At 30.9% G+C, this 18,541-nt stretch overlaps 1 non-coding gene across 1 annotated transcript; it reads right to left on the bottom strand.

Moving 5' to 3' along the window:
* Window positions 1-14,321: 14,321 nt before the first annotated feature.
* Window positions 14,322-14,427, bottom strand: LOC114916219 (small nucleolar RNA R71). Its single transcript, XR_003804603.1, has one exon. It is a non-coding gene; the product is annotated as a small nucleolar RNA R71 (small nucleolar RNA).
* Between the last annotated feature and the right edge of the window lie 4,114 nt (window positions 14,428-18,541).

The following is an 18,541-nucleotide window of genomic DNA, read 5'->3' as shown; positions in this document are numbered from 1 at the left end:
TTCAACACAACACGGAGCTCAGCACAACAAAAGCCTAAAGGAACTACCCCCAAAGAGTGTCCACTAGACTCGAACTGCTTTGATACCAAAAAGTATAACGACCCGCCTAGCCATCGCACAACAAAAAATACCACGTAGAATAAAGTATGCATATAAATAGAAAAATATATACACATAGGTCTAGCCTAGGACTCCACGAGTCAATATACAAAATTTAGCAAAATAACTACACTAAGTAGCCTATCAACAACAAAACATCAGCTTCTGCTACCACCTGCAGTCCAGCTACTACTTTGATGCCTATCCCTGCTCTGCTCCCATACACAGTATGATCATTGTAGTCCAATCCACATGGAAACAAGCAAGGGTAAGCTAGTGAAAAGAATCAGCATATATAGAAATTATAAACAACTTCAACTAAACAACACATCATCAATTTCAGCAAAGTTCACATACTACACATAATAGCATACATCTACATCTCAGCTTCACAACACACTGCACACATACAGCTCATATCATTCAGCAAAATCAACATCAAACAGCTTATGTGTTGTCACGCATTTCAACTCGGAGATCTCCTACAGCATCATAGTGATCAACAGCTCAGCCTTACGGCCTACACAGCTCAGCCTTATGGCCTACACAGCTCATGTTCAACAACACAACTCAACTATTTTAAACAACATATTCAACACTCAGCACATCTCAGCTTACAACATTAACAACTTAGACAGCATACAACACAGCTCGACATAACAACATTCATCAACATAAATATCATACAGCACAGCTCAACTTTACATCAATACAGCCTTAACAACATTAATCAACATAGTTATGAAAGAACACATCCGTGCCCGGCGCAATAAGATTTGTGCCCGGCCTGGACCAACCAGAGAGCTCCAAAGCTCTCACACGCCCAGCGTAATTCCAATTGCGCCCGGCACAAAAGAAGGCAGAGACTCTCTGGAGTCTCACAAGCTCGGCGTAGCAAACTCGCGCTCGGTGCAAGTAAGGAAAAGCCCTCCCCAAGGTCTCACGCCCGGTGCAATACCAATTGCGCCCGGCGCCACCCCTGGCAGAGACTCCCATGGAGTCTTGACGCCCAGCGAGATTGAATCACGCCTGGTGCCATGCCAGTACGCAAAATTGTGAGGCCCTGTCTGATATCATGCCTAGCGCGGTTCTCCCACGCCCGCGTGAGCCATCCAGGGGCTTCCGTTCTCAAGCTCGCCCTGCGCAACTAGCCTTGCGCTTAGCGTGCTCGAACAATGGAACTCCTTGATGGATACACGCCCAGCGCAAAGAACTACGCCCGGTGCCCTATCAAACAGCCCACCCTCAAACTTTGAAATTTTCACTCAAAACCTGCAAAATCAAACAGCTCAAGCACATGCAATCCATCAAATGAACCACATTTTCAGCAAACAACTCAAAAATCATCACTTTTTCCACATGCAACTATCAACATATAGAAATCCCAAATTTTCACCATTTTTCCCGAAACCCCGAAAATGAAATTTCTTCAAATCCAATCGTCATTCTCCAAGAATCAAACAACATGTGAGTTTCTAACTCACTTCCACACAATCAGCACGAATCTAACTTCCCTTACCTCGGTGGAGAAGAAATCCGAGCTTCCGGGAAGAGAAGGAGGAGAAGAAGATAAACGGTGAAGAGAGAAATCCACCCGGTGCACTCCGCTAGCCTCTAGTCGGCACCTAGATCACCAAAAAATAGATAATTTGAACAAGGCAAGGAGAGTGGAAGAAGAAGAGAGTGAGAATGAAGGTAATGTTGAGAGGGAGAGAAAAGAGAAGCGGGAGTGGGTCCCACAAGAAATGTTACTTAAGAGAACATAAAGTTATAATCAGTTATTTATTAAAATTAAAAAATATTATTTTTTATTTTTTTATTCAAACTTTGTCATTTATAGTTTTTTATATTAATTTTATTATTTTTAGAAATTCATTTTATCTTTCAAAATCTAATAAAATCATTTCAAATCTTATACAGTTCTTAAGGTACAATATTTTAAAATCTATACTACAAAATCTTGATTAAAAAAATATTTTAAAAAAATCTTAAAATTCATTAGATTCCAATGAAATCTTTTAAAACAATCTTAAAATTCAATAAATTCCTCCAAAGTCTTTTAAAATCTACAAGACTTTTCTATACTAAAAAAGTCTTATAAAATTTCAATCCAATACACCCCATTAATGACTAATGGATGAATATTCAATGAGAAAGTCAAAATTATAAATTTTAAAAAAGTAGGCATCTAAAATCGTGCAACTAAAAATTAAGAGACTAAAGTGAAATTTAGCCTATAATATTTTTAATATTTTTTTTTCCTTTGGAGACAAAACCACTATTTGTAATATAATAAGAAATAAATTATATTACAATCAGTAGAAAAGTGCATTGAAATATAAAAATAACATTAAAAATCTATTGTTTATGATAGTTATTTTATTATATAAATGTATTTTTTGAATATAATATATTATAAGTTTAATTATATAAAATAAATAATTATTTTATGCATTGCTTGTAATGTTGAAATGTTTGCTATATGATCCTTTGATGGTAAAGTTTGTCTTGGGATACAAGAGTTAACTTGGTGTTTTTAGAATTGATTCTCGTAGTTTTAAAATAATATCTGGTCAATAAAAAAAATTACATAATTATTTTATTATAAATTAGTTTTTTATTGTCAATTTTGAATTATTACAATGACCATGTTTATTTTAAAAAAAATTTGATATGCATAAATTCAATTTTGTTATAAATAAATAGTATATAGTTAAAAGAATTTTTGTTAGATGTATAAATTCAATTTTGTTATAAATAAATGGTATATAGTTAGGTCTAGAGACAAATCCACAGACAAATCCACTTCTATTAGTGTGAGGACAAATGCTCCCACTAACTTTTTCACCTCTTAAGTAATTACTCATTATCTTTTTATTTTTAAATAGAAAAACTCAAAGTGTCTTTTTTTTTTCCTAGTATATATAATATACAATGTGACTTATAGTTAAGTCACTAAAGGGGGTGATGGATGACCCAACCAAATCCATATTATACTAGCCAAGCATCTTAACATAGTGTTTGTAAGGCCTACCCTGAGAAACACATGGTCAACTTGATACTCTAGGTTCGACTCTCATCTCAATTAAAATAATATTTAGTCTGTAGAAGTCATTTTTGGGACATTATGTCTACCATGTTCATGGATAAAAAAATCATATTATACTGTTTTCAAAAGAAAAAAAATCAAAACTTTGATATGGAAGATGAATGGTTAAATTATTATTATTTAGTTAATAGAGATATATTTTTTAAAGTTTAAAAATGTGAAAATTATTTAATATTCTTAAAATATAAAATCTAGTAGAGTTGTAATGTATATTTATATTTAAAAATTATAAAATTATATATTTAATACTATAAATTCAAAACTACCTAAAATTTCTGAATGACATACATAAAAAATAAAAAAAATAAAAAAATAAAAAACCAGCAATGTCTTATTTCTTGTGTGAGTGAACATAGAATTGTAATATTTGTTGCACTTCAACCATGTTTCCTGAATTGGCTGCGTATGACCAGGGAACCTACTTCTCATCTCCAACCAAACTAGGCGCTGAGCTGATTCCAGACATATTTGTTTGGATCTTTTGCATTCATTTTCTCAAACAAAAAAGTATTTAAAGTTTTCTTAACAAATTGTCAAAAGTATATTTTTTATTAACTTAAATTATGCTTAAATCTTGATTTTTCTTCTCTAGTTTACAATATTATCTTTCCCTTGATTTCAAGCTCGGACCCAGTGTTTTAAAAACCGTAATGCAATATATGGGATTGAAGTGAAACCATGTGCTTTGGATATTTAAAAGCTTAGTAACCATTCAATCAAAGTATTTAACTAATATATGTATGATTTAATTAAATAATTTTTATAGTATATATTTTAATTTAAAATTATATATTTAATTATATATGAATTCATGCAATTAGTATTTTAACTTGTATAATACACAGACATATTTATTATATATAATATAATTAAAATTTATAATAAATTATGTATAAAAAGTACTATATTTAAATATATATAAATTATATTTAAAATAAGTATATATAAATATTTTAAATGTATAAATTATATTTTATATTTATAATAAATAATTTGTATGATAACAAAATATTTTTTATTTATTAATAATTTATTTTAAAATATTAATATTTAATTAAAAATGATTATGATAATTAAAAGTTAAATTTAATAATAAACACTCTCATTAATACATTTTCGTGTTTAATATATAAGAATTGATTTAATCAATAATTTCATACTCCTTAACTGAATCTGCTGCATTTCATGATTAATTAATACAGTTAAAAGGGGTATAACAGATGCATATTAAGAACGTAATATCTGTTTTTATTGTAAGAAATGGTCAGTGTAAATTTTAGTCATACGTCTATGTATGAATCGTGGATTATATGAAAAGTTTGTTGGTAGTAACATAAATATTACTTAAAAAAATAACGCATATTCTTTTAATCTTAACCGTTCTAATGAATAATAATTTATAGTAAGAGTTTTTATTTTTCATAATAAAAAGAATTCTAGTATAATTTTTTACGCTTATACATAAGAGATCTTTTAAATAAGAAATTTTTTAATATAAAAAACCAGAATTATTAATAATCATTATTAATTTAAAATAAATAATTCAAATTAAAAAATTATAAATAAAATTATCATATATTATTATTATTATTATAATCATTATTACAATTGACATTATAATGATCATTATCCTTATTATTACTATTATTATTTCTATCAACAATTTAATAGTGTGGTAATAATGACGATAGTAATAATAATGATAATATAAATATAAATGACAATAATTATAATAATTACGATGATGATAGTGATAATAATATTATCTCAATAATAATAATGATGATTTCAATAATATCAAGTGATGATGATATATTAATTAAAGACAATTATTATACTAGTGGTGTATGATAATGGTTTTTATAACATTTTGATTTGAATAATTTATTTTAATATAATGAATATTACCAATAATTCTCATTGTTTATATTAAGGAATTTTTTTATTTGAAATATCTTCAATATATATATATATAAAGGTTATAATAACAACGTGTAACTTTTATTAAGTGTTATACTGTTTAATAACTTTATATTAAATATAAATTTTATAAATTCAACTGTTAAATTAAAAGTTCATAAATCCCAAGCGTGTGGTTCAGCGGTAGGGGTTGATCCACGCTTAAACAAGGTCAGGGGTTCGAATCCTGCCTTGTGTATGCAACCGCGTTAAATCTTGGGGGTCAGCTATCCCACCCTTTGAGGTGCCTCCAACGTAGCGAGGAGATAAGTCACTGCTGTCGGCGGTGGATACTCCAGGAACGAACCAAAAAATAATAATTAAAAGTTCATACCACTTTATATATGTATAACAAATTTTGTTAAAATTGAACAATAACTTAAAGATAATCAAAATATTCATATTTTGATATATTTTGAAATAAATATATCATGTCAATTTTATTTTATAAAAATGAAGTATGAAATCATCTTAAATTAATATAAAATTTTGTATATATGATGTAAGAGTAAAAAACTTTAAATCTAACAATTTGATTTATAAAATTCACATTTAATATAAAGTTATTGAACGATGTAATACTTAGTAAAAGTTACACCGGTATTATTCTTTTATATATATATATATATATATATAATATTTATAAGAATATTTTTAGTCCCGTGATGAGCAACCGAACCTCTTACTTCATGCATTGCTCAGTCTGACCTCAGGATCTTGGATAAGTATGAGCTATATAATGCTATATGGCCTATGGAGGTAGACGTATTGCATTGCGCATGCATGGCGTATTTATTTGTCCATATTTCCTGCGTCAATGTGACCCTTGTCATAATTTGAAATTAACGTGGAAGAGAAAAAGACTATTTTGGCATTCTTTTAATTTGGCTAATTTCGTGAATGGATTTTCATTGCCCATCAATAATGGAGGGTCTTGAAGAGTATAAGGACACCAATCACACCATCAAATTTGATTAGCCATGGCCCCAACTATCAGACTGTAACCTACCAACCCGTTAAGATTGTCCATTGAAATTTTAACATAAAGGATAAGTTTTTCATCCTTTCATTGACCTTCCTTCCTTCAATTCGAATATATAACAAAAATATCAAAACTGTGTGTAACAAATTTTAGACTTAAAAGACAAATTTTTTATTTAAATTTTACTTTTATTTAATTAAATAATTTTTATTTTTATTAATAGAATTGTTAATTAAATTTAATAATTAAGAAGTTTTAACATCTTACTAATGATAACTCATTTAATCACTATTTTATGATATACTCCATAAATATATATTGCACATATTTAAGAAATTAATTTTTTTTTATTATATTTAATGTTTTTAATGGAACACTAATTTATCTTGTTAGTGATTTTTAAAATTATCAAATTAAAGAAAGAAATTCATGATCACTAATATAAAATTAAGAATTTTTTTTTCAAAATCTTACTTATTAAAATCTAAATAATTTTCTTAAAGTGATTTCATATTTTAAAATCTTTTCTAATATGGTGTGGATAAAATAAAACAACTTAATATTTATACAAAATAATTAAAACTAAAAAATATTTTTTTAGAAGAATCAAATTAACATGATATTTTTACAATCTTATCACTATCTTTTTTTTAATTTTTTTTTTATATACAAATCATATTCATTTTGATACTATTTTTTATTGAAATTCAAAATAAATGTAAAATAATTTTTAAAATATAATAAAAAAAATTTCAAAATTAATAATTTTATGATAATATTTATGTTTGTATATATAAATTTTAAATAATTATATGACTTTATGTGTTAGCAACTTTATAGTATTGTATACAACTTTATATGTATAGTAGAATTTGATTATTAATTAAAATTGTATTTTATGAGACATTTGAGAAATTTATTATTTTATAAGTTAGTTTAATTAAAATAAATTTATTAGATATGAGATTTTATACTCTTTATTTGTAAGATAATTAAAATAACTTATAACTTATAAATTCCTATTTTTTTATTCTCTTGATTTTTTTATCTTCCTTAATTTACTTGAAATTTAGTTTTCACTCTTATTTAAAAATTATTTTACATACATTTTATTCTCTTACTTTCATTATCAAATGAATAAATATATCATTTTATATTAATTAATTAACTTATTAGTTAACTTAAGATTGAGAATCTATAAATAAATTCATATATTTCATCATATGTTGTTAAAGTACTTACATTAAATACTCAATAACATGCTACACATTAATTTCTATATATTAAACACAAATTTTTATTTTACATTAGAGTGTTTTTAGGATTTTTTTTTCAATGAGAGTGTTTGTAAGAATTTTTTAAACTTATTATGTAATTTGATTTTTATTTATCATAATTATTTATTAATTAAATTTTAATATTTTAAAATAAATTATTAATAAATAAAAATAATTTTTTATTACAATACAAATTATTTATCATAAATTTAAAATATAATTTAAATGTTTAAAAATATATATGTACCCCAATTTTAAATATAATTTATACACTCAATCATAGTATATATATATATATATAATTTATTTAAATATTATTTATATATAATAAACATATCTATGCATTACACATGCTAAAATACTAGTTGCATTCATTAATAGCTAACAATTAATAGGTTGACACAAGGATAGGATTGCTTAAATACTAGTTACATTCATTAAATTTAATTAACTATTTATTATCATTTTGATCCCTCAATATTTATTAATAATATTATCATTCTAGTCATATACATTATTATGTTTTAGAGTAATATGATTGTGAATTAATACTTTCATAGACATATTTTACATTTTCTTAGTTTTAGGGACCAATATAACACGTTTTCAAGAAATAATGTTTTAACAAATAAATGTAATATGATATTTTTATCATAATAAGATTTTTCTTTTAACTTGAAAATGTTAGAATCACAACTTATGAGAATAATTTTGTGGAAAATTTGTGTAAAAAATATTTTCAAGAAATAGTTTCAAATATTATGTTTTAAATAACAAATCAATTATTTTAATGTTGAGAAAAGCAAGATTTTTTCATGTATCAAAAGTACACTATAAGAAATGTACTTTACATGTAGTGATATATAAAAAGTATCACTATAAATATAATATATGTAAATATAAATTTATTTGACATGTACCAACACATAATTTTAATGTTTATTTTGAATGAAATACAATAATACACGCATGCACACACACACTTACACACACACACACACACACATATATATATATATATATATATATATATATATATATATAATGTGTCATTATAATTTATACCTATATTTTTTAACAATTATAAAAATATATTTACTAATATATATTATAAGTAGAAGTAATTTTTAAAAATAAATATTTTGTCACCGTGAAGTGTTATTCTTATAGCTAGTGGTAACTTTGAGGATTTTATCCAAGCCCTAATTTACATTTAGAAGAAAGTAATGATAATACTACATTAAGATTTCAAATAAAAAAAATATATTCAAATCAACAATTATCGTCAAAAACAAAACTAATTGTCAACACTAAAATACATTTAATAGTACATAGCAATAATAGGAAAAGTTCAATTAGAAAAGCCTCTAATCAATTCTTGAATAAGGTCTTGAATAAAATATCTTGATAAGTGTGATGGTGATTGGTGAAGCTGTCTTTCTTTCCTCAATCAACCGCCTATTTATTAGTGGTGTGTAAATGACGTCCTAAGCAAATTTGCACCGGAGATTAAATTTAGGATCAATTTGAAAGCTTGAATGTTGGCAAACAATTATTCTCATAATTAATAAGATCTTAATAGTTTCTGTGTCTTGATTAATGGTTACTATTGAGTAACTGAAGAAACAGTACACCATTAGTCTGGAAAATTAAAGCATCAGGCTATCTTAAGCAACTTATGATCCAACCTGTGACCTAGAAAACATGTAGGGAAGAATACATTTTTCTAACTTAACAAATAAGATCAAAAGAGTATAAATTGTGTGATTAGGCTGAGTGAATAGATTACCAGATAAGGATGAAAATTAAGATCCACAAGTACAGGTTACGCATAAAAAATGGATTAAAAGTGAGATTGAATTTTACTTAGCAAGGCCGAGTGATATTCGAAGGATAATAATGTTTATTATGACCAAAACCACCTTCTTTATAGCAATCATGAAAGATTAAAATATGTTGCAAAATATTTAGGACACTTTATCTCATCCTTGCAAATTATAAGCATTTATTCTTTTAAATCATTAGCTAGGAAAGATAAATTATTACATTATGAAAGTTAGGTATAATAGGTAAACATCTTAGATTCAAATTTTAGTATTGATAATGTTGTTCCAATGAGTAAAAAAAATATTAAAAAAGATTATATTCATTGTAGCGAAATTCAAATAGAAGACTTTGTGGATATTATTTCAACTCTCATCATCAAACTAATGGAATCTAATGATTTAATTTATGAGTATTTCTAATTCCATAAAACTATCACTATTTCAAATATATGTGTGAATAAGAAACCATAATAATATGGTCACAAAATAGTAATTTTTTTTAGGTGATTATGTTTGTTTCAAAATATCAAGATTCACGAAAGTAAAGTTGGGAATATGACATTTTTATGTTTGATATAAGTTTTAAAATAAAACCTCTAAAATTTAAATTACTCACACTTGTCTTGCCTCTTATTCACGTAGAATATCTCGCATTCTCGTAGAAAAGAAAAACTATTTCTATACTAACTACTTATTCTCATCTCACTTTTTTAGTCTTCTTCTTTCACTTTTATTTTCAATTTTGTAATTCAATAAATTTCACAAGAATAATATTTTTAAAAACAATATTCTTAAAAGTCTAATTTTTATGATACAATTTTATAGCTTCAAACAAATGTCCCTTTAAGTTTGTTGGTATTTCAATCACGAGAGGTGTGGCACATTATACAGGTGTGGTCAACATGGATTGCAAGGAATCAAATAATTTTAACTCATAGCTAGGCCTTAGGATCCAAAAGGAAATTTTGGTTGTGATTGAATGCTAAAGGAATTGGATTCTCCTATCCGTATCCAAGTTATTGTCCAAATCCAGGTGTACGTTTGGACCTTTATACTTTGTTATATGAAATCAGTGGGTTTGGATAAATGACAGTTCATTAGGGAAAATTTGTTATTGGGTTCCATACTTCCATTATAGTTGCTTCACTGTATTTTGGTGCTGGGTGCTGGTGGGTTGGTTATAAGTGATATTGGACAATGTTACAAATGGTGACTATGCATGTATTGGGCACGGGTTGATGGATATATTAACAATTTCTATACTTTCTTAGGTTTGGAATTCTTTTTAAATATGACTCCTACCAGTACCCTTTTACTCGGTTCAAATAAATTTTTGTTTGTCTTTCAAAAAGAAAAATGGAAAATAATGAAAGGTTAGCAAATTTGTGATCAAATTCTTCACATCAAAACGCCCATCCAAACACCCATTTAATCGGCAAATGAGTTTCTGTAGTGAGAAATATTGTGCGTTTAAAAAATAAAAATATGCGAGATGTTATTCTTTTGTAAGTGTATCAATTTATACAAATAATTCAATGATGAGTATCATCTTCTAAGGAACTTACGCAATACATAACACAAATTACTAATTATATATGTATATTAAACTAAATTATTGAGAATGAAAATTTTGATTGATGGTAGAAATAAAGAAAATGATTACACAAAGATATATATTATTATAATAAATTCTTTCCATATTTATACAAACACAATAATAAAATAGGTTGGGCTTCACTAAATCATTTTCTCATACTTATAAACAAATTTTAATCTAATTATAAATTTAGAAATTACCATCCAACTTATAAATATTTTCAAACCTTAATCACCTAAAAGTTAGAGTCTAAGTTTTTTAACTAAGTTATCAATTCTTCACATAACTTAACCAATAAACCAATTTTTAAAACAATAGTCTATGAATGACTGATAGCGTTTACTTTATTTCTAGAAGTAAATATTATTAGTTGCTCTACTTCAATTTAAATGTTCAAAAGTATTTTTCAATCACTTTAAACCTATAAAATTATGTTAATTAATGGATATCAAACCATAACAAGCATTAAGTAAAGACGAGAGTAATAATAATGAATAGTAATTTGGATCGATAACTTAGAATGTGAACATGAGCAAAGGTATGGTTACATCAAATTTTAACAAAGATGAACTTACCTAAACATAGACATTAAGCGAAAGAAAATAGTGAAGAAATGAAGAAAGTTGATCTTCAAGCTATGAGAACTTTTTCAACTGCCACACACACTAAAAAAAAAATGTTTTATTCAATGTATATTTGAATCTTATCTTGCATTTTTAGGTCATAAACCATTTAGTCTCTTCTTATTAAATACAGATTAATATTTTGCGCATGAATTCCACGCTTACTGTGAGACAGAATAATAAAAATTGATCTAGAGTTGTGGCACTAAATGTGAGATTTCATGTGGCTAAATGAATCAACTTGCTAAAACTCTCTAGAAGGTTGATGTTAAGCATTAGATTCAATACTTAACGTCAAAATTTAGTCAAAAATTTCTTCTTTTTTCTTGATTTTTCACCAAAATTTTCACTTATTTATTTTAATATTTTCCATCATCTTCCTTCTCATCTACAAATTAACATTAAAAAACTTGTAAATTTTCTAAAAGTATAAGTTATTAACTAAAATTAATTTTCTAAAAATTAAGATAAAATTGGATCAAATCAACGATTCAAGTAAAAAAAAATTAAGATAAGTATTTCAATTTATCTTATAAGATTAAACCAAATATGACACTTATCATGAGATAATTATTTTGTATTTTTGGGTCAAACCTGACTTGGGGGCCCATTTTGACTCTTCTAGGGTTTTTTAGGGTCCTAGGGTAGGCCATACAACCCCCATCTGATGTGACCACGTTGGGGGGACACCTACCTTCTCTTTGTTTTTGCGTTTTTCACGTTTTTCTCTCCTCTCCTCTTATTTGCAGTTTACGTTTTATATCTGAACCCTTGCATTAAAGAATACAGATTATCCATTTTCGTTTTTCTTTCCTCTCCTTGCATTTTTATTTCTATATCTGCTTTTGTTTTAATGGAAGGCTAAAATCCCTGAGGTTGGCTTCTTGTTATGGATTGTAATCTCTGTTTGATGTTGGGTATGTTTGTATATCTCTGTTCTACTTGGTCATTTTTCATTTAACCTCTGTATCAATGTGTCCATGCATAATGGGTTGTGCTCAATGCCACAGTTGCTTAATCTGTGAAGAGGTTGATGTTGTATACATTTGCTTAATTTGTGTAGGGAAATCTTGAGTTAATCTTCGCTTAGTCGGTTAACTTGGATGGAACAAGGATTAAGTGGTTGACAGAGTAATCTTATTGTGAACCAAGGATAAGAGAGTTACAATCCGAACAAGGAGCCAATCTATTTTACTTGTTGTGTTATCTGCATTTTATTGTGTTATAAACTGAAAAATCTGAACCAAACCCCCCTCACTTCGTGTTTAAGCCTTTGATAGAGAAAAATGGTCCTTGGGAGACGACCTAGGACAACTTCCTAGTACTGCACTTAATTGTTTTATTTGACCGGATACGGCTCCTATCAAATTTAACGCCGTTGCCGGGGACCATCGGTTCTTGTAAAAGGTTCTTTTATAATGTAGTGTATATTGTTTTATGTTATGTTTTGTTTCATGTTGTATTGTACTGTATTATTTTGTATAATTTTGGATCATGTCCGTGTGTGTTAGTAGTGGTGCGTGTGCTGGTTCAATTTCTGGTGCGTTTTGTGGCTCAATTTTTGGTGCATTTTGTGGCTCAATTTTTGGTGCGTGTGCTTTGTTTTGGTGCGTGTTTTGGTCCGTGTTTGGTGCATGCTCTGTTTTGGTGTAGCATACTCTGTTTTGTCTCCCTACTACTCCTCTGTTTGGGTGCCAAAAATGTGGAAGAGGTGTGAAAATGTTGCAAATGTGGTGCAATTTTGATGCGCGTGAATAGTGTTGAATAGTAGCTAAATTTTTCAATTAATTGTGATTTTTGGTTTTGATAGCTAGACTTGTTATTTTTGCCTCAAATTTTGTGTGGTAACTTCTTTCAACCTATATTTTGTGTAAAAAATAGCTAGGGCACATAGTTTGGTCAAGATTTGGAGATACCAAAAGTTTTGAAAATAGTTTTCAGCAAAACTTGAAACAACCATAACTTTGGCTCTGGTTATCGAAATTAGGCAAACTTTTTTTTTTCATTTTGTGTAGAAAAAAAAGATCTATCAAACCCAGAAGGCTAGGGCCCCAGCTAGATTTCCAAAAAACGGCCTTTTACTATTTTATTTTTCTATTTTTGAAGTTTTATTTCCCTATTTTTCCAAACTTTTCTTAGGTAGTTCATATAGCTAGGCTTTGAATTTTGCTCTCAAATTTTTTTTGGTAGTTTCTAATGATTTTAGAATGATATTGGTGCATTAGTTTTGATGTTTTATGAGTTTTCATGGAAATTCCCATTTTACCCCTACTGTTCACATGTCCTGATGCATGTGTTGCATGTAGTGCATAACTAGGAGCAACCCAAGTTTTTTGCATCCATTTGATCTTGAGATTGATAGGACATTCCATAGACTAATTAGAGAGCATATCATTCCACCTTTAGATAGTGATAGTGATAGTCATAGTCATAGTGTAAGTGTTGCATATGAGATTGATTCAAGTCAACCAGAAAACATAATGGACCTCGTGAGACGACTCTTAGGGAGATGGCTGCACCTGATTTCACATATGAGAGTCTATGCATTCAATATCCTGAAGAGGATGTTCCTTTTGTGCTTAAAACTGGACTAATCCATTTGTTGCCCAATTTTCATGGTCATGCAGGTGAGGATCCACATAAACATTTGAAGGAGTTCCATATTGTTTGTTCTACCATGAAGCCTCCTGATGTTCAAGAGGACCACATTTACCTGAAGGCATTTCCACACTCATTGGAGGGAGTTGCTAAAGATTGGTTGTATTATTTGTCTCCCAAGTCCATCACTAGCTGGGATGATCTGAAAAGAATTTTTTGGAGAAATTCTTCCCTGCCTCGAGGACCACTGCAATCAGAAAAGATATATCAGGGATCAGGCAACTTGGTGGAGAGAGCTTATATGAGTACTGGGAGAGATTCAAGAAGTTGTGTGTAAGCTGTCCTCACCACCAGATTTTTGAGCAGTTGTTGTTGCAATATTTCTATGAGGGGCTGAATAACATGGAGAGGAGTATGATAGATGCTGCAAGTGGTGGAGCACTTGGTGACATGACCCCAGCCAAAGCCAGGCACTTGATAGAAAAAATAACCTCCAACTCTCAACAATTTAGTACCAGAAACGACAATGCAATTGTCATTAGAGGAGTTCATGATGTGGCCACTGATGCAGATAAAAAGCTGGAGAGTAAACTTGATGCATTGGTCAACCTGGTGACTCAACTTGCTGCAAATCAAAAATCTGCATCTGTAGCAAGGGTCTGTGACCTTTGTTCTTTAATTGATCATCACACAAATATGTGCCCTTCTCTGCAACATTCAGGAGTAAATGAGCATCTAGAGGCATATGCTGCAAATATTTACAACAAACCTCTTGTCTAGCAACAACAACAGCAGAGTTATGACCTCTCCAGCAATAGGTACAATCCAGGTTGGAGAAATCATCCCAATCTCAGATGGTCTAACCAGCAGCAGCAACAACAACCATCCCCTCCCTTCCAAAACAATGCTGGTCCCAGCAGATATGTGCCTCCCCCTATCCAACAGTAGCAACAGAGACAACATGAAGCTCTTGCACCACCAGCTCCTCAACCTTTTACTTCTGAACCTTCATTGGAGAAGTTAGTGAGGCAGATGACTCTTCAAAATATGAAATTCCAGCAAGATACTAGAGCTTCCATTCAGAGCTTGACCAATCATATGGGGCAGATGGTTACTCAACTTAATCAGGCACAGTCACAAAATTTAGATAGATTGCCTTCTCAGACTGTGCAAAATCCGAAAAATGTGAGTGCCATCAAATTGAGATCGGGGAAACAGATTGACTTACCCATTGCAGTACCTCCACCCCATCAGCATCTGCACCTGTGCCAGTGCCAGTACCAGTTCCAGCATCTACACTTGAGCAAAATGATGAACCAGTTGGTGCCTGAATTTTTCATGCAGGTGGACCTTCTTCCAGCCCCAATTCTGATTTACAGCAGCCTCTTATCCCTCTTCCATTGCCTCTTAAATTGATTCCAAGCAAAAAGATGGAAGAGGTGGATAAGGAAATATTGGAGACCTTCAGGAAAGTAGAGGTGAACATACCTCTGCTTGATGCCATAAAGAAAATCTCGAGATATGCAAAATTCTTGAAGGAGCTATGCACTCATAAGAGGAAAATGAAGGGAAATGAGAGAATCAGCATGGGCAGAAATGTGTCTGCTTTGATAGGTAAATCTGTTCCGCACATTCCTGAAAAATGTAAGGACCCAGGTACTTTCTGCATACCTTGTATTATTGGGAATAAAAAATTTGAAAATGCCATGCTTGATTTGGGTGCTTCTATAAATGTCATGCCTCTGTCCATTTTTAAATCTTTGTCTCTTGGTCCTATGCAACCTACGGGTGTGGTGATACAGTTGGCAAATAGAAGTGTCCCCCACCCTATAGGTTTCATTGAGGATGTCTTAGTTCGGGTCGGTGAACTAATTTTTCCTGCTAATTTTTATGTGCTTGATATGGAGGAGGGATTATCCCATGGATCTATCCCAATCATTTTAGGCAGACCATTTTCTAAAACAGCCCGAACTAAGATTGATGTGTATGCTGGTACATTGTCCATGGAATTTGGTGATAGTATTGTCCATTTTAATATTCTTGATGCCATGAGACATCCATCTGAAGACCATTCTGTTTTTCGTGCTAAAATACTTGATGATGTTGTTGATGAGTATGCTTCTGATTTTTATTCTTTGCATGATAAGAAACATTATTTTCTATCTGATCTATATAATTCTCTTGCATGTACAGAATCTGATTATGTTTCTGAATCTGTTTCTGAGTTTGATTTTGAATATATTTCTATATCCGATTTTGATTCTTGTTCCAAAAATAAATCTGATTTTGTATCTGATGTTTTGGGTGTTGTACCTCTGGATATTATTTCTTTGGAGTCAGAATGCACTGACCATGTTTCAGGAAGTACACATGAATCTGACTTGCAGGTTGAGGTACATGCTGTGGAACCCTTAGTTCCTTCTACTGTTCAGCCAACACCCATTCCAGAATTAAAGCCTCTACCAGAAAACCTCAAGTATGCTTACTTGGAGAATAATGAGAAGTTTCCAGTGATCATTTCCACCTCCCTTGATGTTGTTTAAGAGGAGAAATTTTTGCACATTCTGAAAAAGCATAAGAAAGCCATCGATTGGACCCTGGCAGACATTCCTGGTATCAGCCCATCCACTTGCATGCATAGGATACTCTTAGAGGATGGAGCTAAACCAGTGAGACAGCCCTAGAGGCCACTCAACCCTGTCATTTTGGATGTAGTCAAGAAGGAGGTGACCAAGCTTCTTCAAGCTGGGATCATTTATCCTATATCAGATAGTCAGTGGGTGAGTCCGGTCCAGGTGGTCCCCAAGAAGACAGGCCTCACTGTTGTGAAAAATGAGAGGGATGAGCTCATTCCCACTAGAGTGCAAAATAGTTGGAGGGTCTGCATCGACTATCGAAGGCTGAATCAAGCAACCAGGAAAGATCATTTTCCGCTACCTTTCATTGACCAGATGCTTGAGCGTTTGGAAGGTAAATCTCACTATTGCTTCCTTGATGGTTTTTCTGGTTATTTTCAAATCCATATTGCTCTTGAGGATCAAGAGAAAATTACATTCACCTGCCACTTTGGCACTTTTGCCTATAGGAGGATGCCCTTTGCCCTATGCAATGCCCCTGGTACCTTCTAGCGGTGCATGCTTAATATCTTTTCTGATTTTCTTGAAAATTGCATAGAGGTGTTTATGGATGATTTTACTGTATATGGATCCTCTTTTGACACATGCTTAGATAATTTGGATAGAGTGATTAATAGATGCATTGAAACTGATCTTGTTCTGAATTTTGAAAAATGTCACTTCATGGTAGAACATGGTATAGTTTTAGGGCATATTATTTCTAGTAAGGGCATAGAAGTAGATCCTGCGAAAGTCTCTGTTATTTCACAGTTGCCTTACCCCTTTTGCGTGCGAGAGGTTTGATCTTTTCTTGGCCATGCAGGTTTCTACAGGCGCTTCATCAAAGAATTCAACAAGAAGGCCCTTCCGCTATCCAATCTATTGCAGAAAGATGTTGATTTTGTTTTTGATGACAGGTGTAAACAGGCTTTTGACTGCCTCAAGGAAGCACTGACCACCACTCCAATCATTCAGGCACCTGATTGGACAGTCCCATTCGAGCTGATGTGTGATGCATCCAATTATGCATTGGGAGCTGTCCTGGCACAGAGAGTTGACAAGTTGCCTCGAGTGATATATTGTGCTTCCAGGACTTTGGACGCTACCCAAGCAAACTACACTACCATAGAGAAAGAGCTTCTTGCCATTGTTTTTGCTCTTGATAAATTTAGATCTTATTTGCTTGGTTCTCATGCTATTGTTTATATTGACCATGCAGCCTTGAAGTACTTACTGAAAAAGGCTGAGTCAAAGCCTAGATTGATCAGGTGGATGCTCTGGCTCCAGGAGTTTGATTTGGATATCCAGGACAGGAGTGGAGCTCAGAATTTAGTGGCAGACCATCTTAGCAGAATTGAAAGACCTGAGGACAATGCTGACGTCTTACCCATCCAGGATAATTTTCCTGATGAAAATTTGTTGATTGTTTCTTCTATTTCTGTTTCTTCTACCACCCCTTGGTTTGCAAACATTGTTAATTTTTTAGTTGCTTCTTTTTTTCCTCCCTTAGCATCACGAGCTCAAATTGATAAAATTAAGAGTGATGCTAAGCATTATATTTGGGATGACCCCTATTTGTGGAAGTTGTGCAGTGACCAGGTGATTAGGAGATGCATACCAGATCATGAGATCGCTTTGGTCTTGCAATTTTGTCATTCTTTCACACCAAGTGGCCATCTAGGCATTTAGAGGACAGCTCGCAAGGTGCTCGATTATGGTTTCTATTGGCCCACCATTTTCAAAGATGCGTGGAAGATTTGTAGCACTTGTGAGCAGTGTCAGCGAGCAGGAGGATCCCTTACATGGAGACAACAGATGCCTTAGTAGCCCATGCTATTTTGTGAGGTGTTTGATGT

The sequence above is a fragment of the Cajanus cajan genome, chromosome 5, assembly GCF_000230855.2.
Source record: "Cajanus cajan strain Asha chromosome 5, NIPB_CcT2T_4, whole genome shotgun sequence".
Taxonomy (NCBI): domain Eukaryota; kingdom Viridiplantae; phylum Streptophyta; class Magnoliopsida; order Fabales; family Fabaceae; genus Cajanus; species Cajanus cajan.
This window is presented reverse-complemented; position numbering and strand designations above follow the sequence as displayed.